The sequence below is a fragment of the Hippocampus guttulatus genome, chromosome 19 (assembly GCF_054856545.1).
Source record: "Hippocampus guttulatus isolate MCC_2025c chromosome 19, RoL_Hgut_1.0, whole genome shotgun sequence".
NCBI lineage: Eukaryota > Metazoa > Chordata > Actinopteri > Syngnathiformes > Syngnathidae > Hippocampus > Hippocampus guttulatus.
The window spans coordinates 9,858,484-9,868,721 of record NC_141279.1 but is presented as its reverse complement, the minus strand read 5'-3'; the positions used below and the strand labels follow the sequence as shown (position 1 = coordinate 9,868,721).

Genomic DNA, 10,238 nt, shown 5'->3' with positions numbered 1-10,238 from the left:
TACAGACCTCACACCCCAAAACTACCTCATTTACCATATCCAGAAGGCGAGGATGATACCAGGATCTTAATTTATCTGCCACATTCCTTTTTGCCAAATGAGCTGGACCGTGTGCCTCGTGAATTAGAGTCTTCAATTTATCTGCTGACGGAACTGGGCGTCCGTCTGTTTTGTGCCGATACAAACCAGTCTCATCCCTGGCCACCCTGTTTGTGGATAGCCAGTAGTTCTTCTCCTCGGGGGATGCCCTCTCTTGATCTGCAAGAAGGTGGTTAATGTCCAGATCATACATCTTCCCCGTTGTTGGTTCTACTACCATCACTGGCTGGCTCACCTTGTAGCCCGCTGTCTCTTTCGCTACCTTATCTGCCCTGTCATTTCCCACTTCTACATAGGAAGTCCCTCCAGTATGTGCCCTGCATTTAACAATGGCTACTTCTTTTGGTTTTAACAGAGCCTCTCCGAGTCTTTGGATTTCCACACTATGTTTAATTGATGTTCCGGCTGCTGTTCTGTACCCATTCCTTCGCCAGAGGGGCATCTCTGTAAAAATCGCCCCGACTACATATGCTGAATCCGTGTAGATGTTAACCCTTAACCCTTGCGCCCTCTCTAGTGCCCTTATAACTGCTACCAGCTCGGCTCTCTGGGCCGACTGTTTCCCTTCTATTCTGTCAGTTTCTTGTATCTTAAATTGTCTTGTTTGTTGGCCATCATCGATTATTACCGAATAGGCCGAGATCAGCCCTTCTGTTGGATGTCTAAAGCAACAGCCATCTGTGAACACGCTATAATCTGGTTCCGATATTGGTGCGGCATACAAACCTTCTCTGAGCTTTTCTTCATTCAGGGAAAGGTCGGCACAACAATGGGGTGCGCCTTCAACCATTCCATCTGCCGCATTGATTCCTTCTGATTTGTATGTCAGATTGGGTCTGTGTAAAATTCTGTCCAATTTGTCACTTCGTTTTGCTGACATCGTAAAATCTTTAGAACAGACAAATGCCGCCACTGCGTGAGAAGTAAGGACCGTAAGGGGATTGTTCAACACAATGTGATCCACTTTTTGCAAAAATTTGCCTAATGCTGCCGCATATCTGAAGCATGCTGTATGTTTTTGTTCAATTGGGTCCGATTGCATGCGGACGTATGTCAAAATTCATCAAAATTAGTCTTTTACTTCCCTGTTGTTCATGTTCCTGTCATCCACATTTCCCTCTCTTTTCTGAAAAAGAACTACAGAAACAAAGCCTTCTTTTTCGGAAATATCCAAGTAAATCAGCTAAATCAGGCCGCACAAGAGAAACCGGCATCGCTGTACCTTCTGATGTGTTCAATCTCCCCTAAAATTTAAAGGCAGAGCGAATTGTAATTTTTTCCATGCGATAGTTTGAAACTGCAAAAAGCCAAACGTCAAAGGAACCACCTTGCGGCATCCAAACAGCAAATCTTAGATGATGCATCGAGAAGAACATTACCATACCGAACAAGTACAACGCCATCCGTAGGTCGAAAAGCGTAGAGTAGCTGCTTAAGCACTTGAATAAAAATTCCAGAAGACAAAAGTGAATACGTGGGGCAAACGAGTGTAGCGTAATTTAACTCCAAGGTGAGAGAATGAGAAAAGTCCCTATACGATCCTGAAAGTGGTATATCGAACAACCTTATCTAAATCGATTACAGAAGAATGTGTACAAACGAGAATTATTGTATATTTGAGTAGACGGCAAAAACAGTACGTGCAGCGCGGCCATAGATACCAGTCAATGAGATGAGATCCTCTGACAGGTCCACTCTGGCTGCCACACCCTTCAGGACCTACAATAATTGAGGAGGAGGGAACATTAAATAAATTGCCTTGTGTTTCATCCAACCAGGCCATGCGATATATTTCATTCTCTAGTTTGTCAAAAGCATTGTGCAGTGGGAAGGACCGATCAGTGGATGGTAAGGTCATATGGAGGAAGTCTAAGGAGACCAAAGCCGATACTGTTGGAAGACAGAGTTCAGTGGTGGGTCATCGGCTGACTTTAGCAACAGTCAGCCTTGTATCAGCAGGCATTGGGAGCAAGTGTGGTCCAGCATGTTCAAGTTCATGACAGTCTTTCAGTGAGGCCAGCAGCGATCCCTATTGTTGGGGATTCGGTTACCCATGGAGCAGATGGGTATTGTCCATGTGGGGGTGCCGTATCCTGTCATTGTTGTTGGTTTTGTGGAGGAGGAGTCGGGGCTTGTTGATCATAGCCTGATTGATGAACAGGTGGGTGCCGGCGGTGCGGGCATTTCCTTGTCCAATGATTCACATCACCACAAATGAAACAGCCAGCTTGGCTCCCGTGACTTCCTCGTCCACGCCCACCTTCCCGTCTCGGACCTCCCCCCAGCCATGCGTCTCGGCCCTGCCTTGTGGGCAGGTCGTAATGTTGAGGTGGGGCTTGGAGCTGCGGTGGGGGTGTGATCAGCCGTGGTGGAGCCTGCTGAGAGACACTGATTGACATTTGATTAGATCTCCCAAGTTTCTCTTTTTTGCATGCATTACTGGTGGCTCTCTTAGCCTCTTCTACTCGTGGGTTCAAAGAGTTGTTCTGTAGCTTGGATGTTTTCTCAGTCTCTTCCTCGGCTCTCATTCGAGATTGTTGCACATAATATAGGAAATGAGTTTGCCAGTTCACGTCATCTGAAGTGGGGAGAGTGGGAGAGTTAGTCATCATTTTCTGCACATCAGACGGACAACCCCCCAGCACTGCTTGCCTGAACAAAGCTTGATTCAATGGATGACTATTGGGGTCCTTCCCAGTTGCAGTCACCCAAGCATCTATACAATTAACCAAATAAGTCATTGGGTGTACCTCAGATAACAATTCAAACGCCAATTGTTGTAGAGGACCCAATGTTGTTGGATAAAGGGAACTCAGCGCGTCTGATTTTCTATTATTCAACCTAGTCAATTTGCAAGAGGCTATTCCCTCTAAAAGGTCCATAATCTCTTTGGGTAAATACTTACTCTTAAGCCAGTCTGTTGCCCACGACTGTACGTCATAGTCAATTTTAGGCAAATCCAGCAACATTTGCCTCATCAATTCAGTCTCCCTGGTTATAAAAGTGGTTGCATCCCAAACACTCATGCTCTCATTATCCTGTTTAATTTGCATACATTTTTCTAATTTTACCAATTGTTTATGAACCACCCTGGGCAGATCAGGGGGAAGCTTGGCACACAATGGGGTCCAGTAAAATGGCTAGTATGTGTTATCCCCCTTTCCTCGCCTATGTTCATATGGCCGCTCGGCACTTGTAGTGGGGTCATAAATTTAGCGCTCCTCACCCCATGCGGTGGAGGAGGCATCATCGCTGCCTTGTTTATCATAACTTTGTCGGAGTTACTTTGTTTGTTCATTTTTTTCTTTTTCCGATGTCGAAGGCAGTGGTCAAACCGCCCATGAAATGCAATATATATAAAAACCTCTACTTGTCAACTTGACTCTCTCTTTTCCCCTCACATATCAACCACATCACTCGTTCTGCACATTATCATCATAGAAACATCCGCCGGCTCCGCTCTTCTCTCACTCCTCACATTCAAAGCCATCCATAACCTAGCCCCTCCATACCTATCTGACCTCAAAACACATCTGTTTGGACAAGCCTATTCACTCGGACCATAAAGCCATTATTCTTTTTGTTGTATTTTTCCTTATTTTATTTGATGTTGTTTTCACATCGTATTCGTGATTTTAACTGCTTGTTGTAAGGTGTCCTTGAGTTCCTCGAAAGGCGTCCACGAATAAAATGTATTATTAGTAATATTATTATTATTATTAGTATAGCTCGAATTGAATTTCACTTAGCTTTTTCTTTTTATATTTCAAACTATTGTCTTATTCTTACAATTTATTCTTAAAACCTTGTTTTCTCGCTTTACTTACCCCTCTGTGCAGTGCATTCGCCCTTTTCTCTCTCTGCGCAATGCATTCACCTTCCTTTCTTTCCTACTTACCACCAGACGGTATTTCAACCGTTTTCTTGCCATCAGGCCTTCCGTCCATCTTACAGTTCACCATGTTTTTATCATACTCACCGTCCAATATACTCCCTTATGGACCGTGTGACGTCACGTAATTCTCCAATTGTAACAATGGAGCTGTCCCTAACTTGCCCTAAAAATACAGCTGTTTACTCAGGCCCCGATCTCCAGTCGGCAGTCCTGCATTTTGACAGCATCCAGAATAATAAAAATTACCTGGACCTGCTCCAGCAATTAACCACTAATTTTTTAATTGCCTACTAACTCAGTTTGGTCTTTGCTCGTCAGCTACTAGCCAAACCTACGTCTCAACGGTTCTACCTAATTTAAACCGCCTACGTGGTGACTCAATAACTGTGCCAATTCAGTTATCTACTACTCAGTGGCAAAGTTTGGACGGTATATTGTTTTGAATATACCTCACACCTATCCTTTAATTCCTTTTTCCTGTACAGTACTTCATTTTTCCATAGTCACATATCTCTTAAAACTCATTATCAATTCACATATCTCTTAAAACTCATTATCAATTTGTTATTTGCCACCTACAAGATCCAATCACTATACTTGGTTCAACACGTTCAGGATCAGAGCAGTTTGATTTGATCGGTCCTGATTGGACATAAGCCGAATCTTGACACTTCGCCCGTAATAACAGGAACAGGTGTGTCTTACCTTATTTAGCGGGGCCCCTGGTTACTGCCTGATCTTGGAGGTCTTGGAACCGGTGTCTGTCTTTTTCCAGAGGGATCCTGTTCGTGACGCCATTTGTTGAGGAGAGTCAGCTTTTCGTTTGCTTCTTGCTCTCCTTGGACACAAGTCCTTTTATACCTCTGTAAGGTGGAATAAAGACCAAACACCACGTCGTACTTTTTCAGTTTATCACAGCACAGCACAAATCGATTTGGGCTCCGAGAGTTTCAGATTTCTTTCGGAAGCCCCAAAGAAACACATTCATGAGATTATATAGAGACAATATGATAATGAGAGGCGGGGAGGTACGCCTCTCATGCAAATCCCTGAAACAAAGAAAGTAACATGTCATCTAACCCGGCGTGGCTGGAAGAAGTTGGGAGCGGTGGGGTTCGAGGGCACTAAAGGTGATTGTAAACACAGCGAGCAGAAAATACCTTTAACAGCATTCTACATTGTTTCTCTCAAGTGCCTGAACAAACACAACTAGCAGAGAGGAACAACACCATAACCATTAAACCTACCTAAGCAAAAAACTAGAGACAAAGAAGGTCAAGCAAAGTTCGACCTTGAAATGATGACGAAGTATAGACCACTGCTGTTGGTCACAGATCTTGAGATTAGGGTTCCTCTTTGAGGGCACTTGACAGCCTTCAGGGATTTATATGAGGTGGTGGAGGCAGGAAAACCCTCGGGGGGCTGTTAATTAACCAAGTGAAAATAGGACCTAAACTTCACACTACATTCTTTGTTTTAAGTACTTCAGCAGATGTTCAGGACAGAGACTAGTGTCAATAGTTCTCATAGCAAGATGAAATTCCTTAACAATGTTCTACTACTACTTCTAGCGGAATATTTCCTTAACAACAGCAAAGGACAAAAAAGGTGTTTACAAGGCAGGAGGAAGTGAATGTTAATTTCTGTGATGAGAAAACAAATAACACTTATTCAAGATGAACACCCTCATGACGGATAGCTCAGTGAGTTAAAAAAGAACAATGCAGTGAGGGTAACAAATGACTGTCTGATGTGGTGGTGTTTAATGAGCGCATGCGGGGAGAGACGGCAAACAGCAAGAATCCTCGCAGGCCATGAATCATCCCTCTCTATTCTTTGGCTGAAATTGCTGAGCATGATGGAGCACATGAGCTTTGTGACATGAATGCGAAAGTCCGCTGCTTGGAAGTGGTCTATACATACTTACTAAACACCCAACAAGTCGCACATTTATAAAGCTAAATATTTTAGATCAATTTCAACAAGTGAATTTGTCACCCGAAGCCCGCAAAAAACGGTTGTGAATACATTATGCTGTACGATTTTAAACAGTGCATACCTACACGTAGTGACTGCTCTGGCAAGATTCTGCACAAATTGAAGATTAATGCTATACTGTGTTTCAATAATAGGAAAATAAAAAAAGTTTATATCACTGTACCAGTATGCGGAGTTTTAACATTTATTTCATTCAGGTAGCACTAGAGGGAGTCTACGGAGCCCCTAAGGAGTCTGTGTACCAGTAATATTATTATTTAAGCAATGAGACGCTAATACGAATAATGTTATGAAATATAGTCATTTTAAAAAGTTTTTTCAGTTTTTAGGAATGTCTTTTTTTCAAAAAAAAAATTCAAAGATACAGCAAACAAAATTATTCCGAAAAAGAGTTTTTTAAATTAAAATAAGCAAACGAAAAATTGAAACGGAAAATTTATCATTTTAATACAATATGCTTCCCTAAATATATAACTTTTTTCGTGGGGGGGTTGTTTCAAAATGGGGGGATTAATTTCAGGATTATTAGCATAGGTATGATTAGTATAAAGTTCTTTGGTAGAAGTTGTTCTCTGTAAGAGCTCTTTGCACACCAAACGTTTTAACCGAGGTTTTCAAAGTGGTCATGTATTTCCAGGGGTAAAAAAAAAACTCCCCTCCATCCCAACAGTAACGTCTTACGTTCCAGATTCCCACGTGCTCTCTGATTCGTGGTGTTGTGGTGTGTTCACCGGTGTGTTATGCTAACATGTTCCAGGTAAGTCAATTATTTGAAATAAAACAGAACAAAACAAAGTAAACAAACAAGATAACTGCTTGTATAAACGTATTGTTATGGGTTTTAACAACATTGCTGGTAACACAATAGGTTTATGCTAAAATGCCTAATGCTACTTTACCTGCCAGATAACAGTAGGTTTTAGCCTAGGCTAGCCTAGCTGAGCGCATGTGCTTCTGCCAGCCATTTTCAAATCAACCACTTCATAAAAATGTTATGTTACTCTTCCTCAAAACTACGCACCCACATTCATTGTCCTTATTTTGCCTTTTTTTTCTTATAACAGGAGAGGGATCGGTACATGAAGGAAACCAAGGCAGGAGAAGGTGAGAACAAAATGTGTGTGTAATAGACCCACAGAATAAGTAGAACCATTAAAAGAGAAAAGCCACTCATGCTCTTCTGGAGGGTCACTACGTAGATGTTCTGCTGCCCTTTAGAGGTTGCATATTGCAGGTTTCATGCACGCACAAGTGTACTTTGGGGCCAGTTAATGTATTTTCTGCAGCTTCCCCTTCCCTCTCTCCTCGTCCTTCTCACTTTGATAAGCTCTAAAAGCAAGCGTTAAGTAATCATAAGGGTGGCTTTCATACGGCTTCTGAAAACTATGGCTGGCTGATAATGGCCTTGAAACAAAATCAGGACACCCCCCTAGACACACAATGATTTTAATCTGTTTTTCCACTTCACAGAGGGAAAAAAAGCAAATGATGGCAACATTTTTCAAAACAGGTTTACTCATTTTCCTCCCTATATGAAATTACGCTGACTTAATGCTCTAACCTTTTTTTTTATTATTATATGACCAAGCAAATGGTTCTCAAACGTTTTGCCACCATCGTGACTAACATTAAAATACAGCAATGTAGTAGGCCTAAGTGCTCACAAAAAACAAGACTTACTGTAGGTTTTATTTCTCAGAAAAAAAGGAAAATCAATATTGCAAGCTGCTATAACATAATGCAGTTTGAATATTAACACTGCATATTCATTAAATGTGTGAGCCTTGCCTGTGATTTTTCACATACAACTGCCATTGCGGTTAGGCCCAGATGAAGTTTGCTGGCTCCCTTGAAGAGCAACATCACATCTGCTAACTGTAATTTGAATATGCTCCTGAAAAAAATTATAAAAAACAACAAAAATGGCATGCGGTTTTCCTAAAATCATATCTATGTGTTGACGGTACCATAATAAAAAATAAATAAATCATAGAAAATCACACCGTATGATGGTGTGTGTGTGAGACGGAGATAATGAGCAAAATAATGGGAGTTAGATGGTGGTGCATCAGTACAGAGAGAAAGAGAACGCCAGCCAGCACTATACTGGGCCACTGAAGAGGTGAAAGTGTGTGTGTGCGCGCGTGAATGTGAGTGTGCGTGTGTGAGAGAGAGTGAAAGCGAGACAGACCGCACACTACAGTTGCTCAGGCTGCTTCACGTTGATGCACATTTACGAACCGGAAGGCTTGGAATGGGGGGGGGGGGGTGCTGTCTAAAATGAGCATGCTTTCCCTAAACTAATCAAGTGGATATTTTATTTTTTTAAACAAAATGATTAATTAATCAATTTTTTGCTGTCTTTGTGGTTTGCAAGGCAATGTTTGCGGATGCGACCTGAACTACAACACAGGCAAAGTAAAAGGTATGTATTTTCTTCTCACTTACAGTATGTTCTAAAGTGATTTGAAATGTGTTGAATTGTGACTTTCCGATAATGCGTGAAAAGATGCCTCCTTGTGTGTTTAAACCGCAAATATAAAAATAAAAAATAGCAGAAGCACTTTTTTTCTTTTCTTTTTTTTTTGGGTGGGGGGCTGCAAGGTGTTCTGAGAGTCTAACTCTATTGTCAGAATATGTGACTGAGCAGGAGGGAGAATGAGTCCTCTGGGGGCTGTTTCACATGTTTTATGTAGGTGGGCACCGGGACTAAAGTGGGACAGAGACTTTAAATTTCCACAAAGAAAAGTCGTTATTTGCACGCTGCTCGCACCAAGACAGATGCATGCAGTCTTCGTTGCTTGTTGTTTTTCATTCACAGTATTCCCTGACCTGCAGTCGAGGGAAGTCGTAGTGAACAGGTTCATCCATCTAAATGACATTCAGTTTTTTGGGGCCATAATTATACCCTGTGGGACTAATTTACATGTAACTCATCACTCTTTTTAAAAAAAAAAAGAATTACAATTGCATACATTTGATTGTTTAACACAAAGCAGGTTAAACAATGATTAGAATACGTCGTGTATTAGTTTTTTTTGGACATTTGAATCAATCTTTGTTCCGCAACAAAGACTGACTCAAATGTAGGGGTTGAACCACATAAGACTACAATCGATGACATCATTGACACGACAGCGGTTCCCAATATTTTTTGCACCGCTTTGTCCACATATCTCAACTTTTTTTTCCCCTGAAAACTCAACATCAAGTGGAACTTGGAAAGTCCCTCAACAGTCATCGCAACGCAGGTACTCGTGCCGCTTCTGTAAAACCACCAGGTTTTTCTCGTACGATTCTGACTTTGCGTTTGGTAGCAGTTGCTCGGCTCAATGAACAGGTGAGACCCTTTCCTGACGTGTGCGTCGCGTTATGTGCTCCTCGACATCATCAGACGCCGTGAAATCAAAGTCCAAATGTTTCAAGATCATGACAGCATAGAGTAAGAAGTGAGCTAATCTGAGATTCAAGACCTCACTCGGTCGGTCATATGATGTCAACCTTTCTACGACGTGCCTGCTCATTAACGTTGCGATTGTACAACTTTATACTTTGGTTTTCCCAGCGTGGGCCCACTCCTGAACAGATAGAAAAAACATGCACACACAGGCAGAAAAGTGCGTAACATCTTTGCATTGTGCAACTAATTGACTTTGCAAAGCCTCCTAAGACCACACGCTGTAATGCACAGCAAGCAAAATTGGCTTCAAAAGCATTCTTATTTTTCTTTTTGCAGAAGCGCTTCTCTGGGGATTTATTTGGAGAGAAAAGAAAAATAAACAAGCGGGGGAATTTAGTGTGCATTGTGCCCACCAAGATTAATGGCCTCTTCAAACGCGCACAACAATTGACCAAAATAGAAGGGGACTACTTTATCAATGGCTGAGAAAGGAAGCTGAGTGATTATGTGCAACATTTGTGCGACAAAAGACAATGAGATTGGGACACAATTGTGTGAAGGTTAAAAAGGTGGAGTTAAAAAAAAAAGATGCAGAAGAGGGATGTCTTACTGAGCACCTTGGAGCATTTATTCAATATCCTCGATTGCCAACTGGATGTTCATGTACTAGTATAGGAAAGCGTTTTTTGAAAACCATTTCAACGCTCCAGTTTGACAGTTTCCGGTTTGGTTCGAATGCATTCGCATCTCTGTTTTTCCTCATTTAGAATGAATATCAAGGGTATCTAGCACACGTTCAAGCGTCTGTCCATCAGCCGGGGTCAATAAACTGTTCTGACAGCGCAG

The 10,238-nt window shown here is 41.8% G+C and overlaps 1 protein-coding gene across 1 annotated transcript in view; it reads left to right on the top strand.

Moving 5' to 3' along the window:
- The first annotated feature begins 8,271 nt into the window (after nt 1–8,271).
- LOC147190221 (SH3 and multiple ankyrin repeat domains protein 1-like) overlaps nt 8,272–10,238 on the top strand; it is a 29,971-nt gene continuing 28,004 nt past the window's right edge. The window contains exon 1 of the mRNA XM_086138173.1: nt 8,272–8,417. The gene's annotated coding sequence lies outside the window, so the exon portion shown is untranslated. The remainder of the gene's footprint in view (nt 8,418–10,238) is intronic.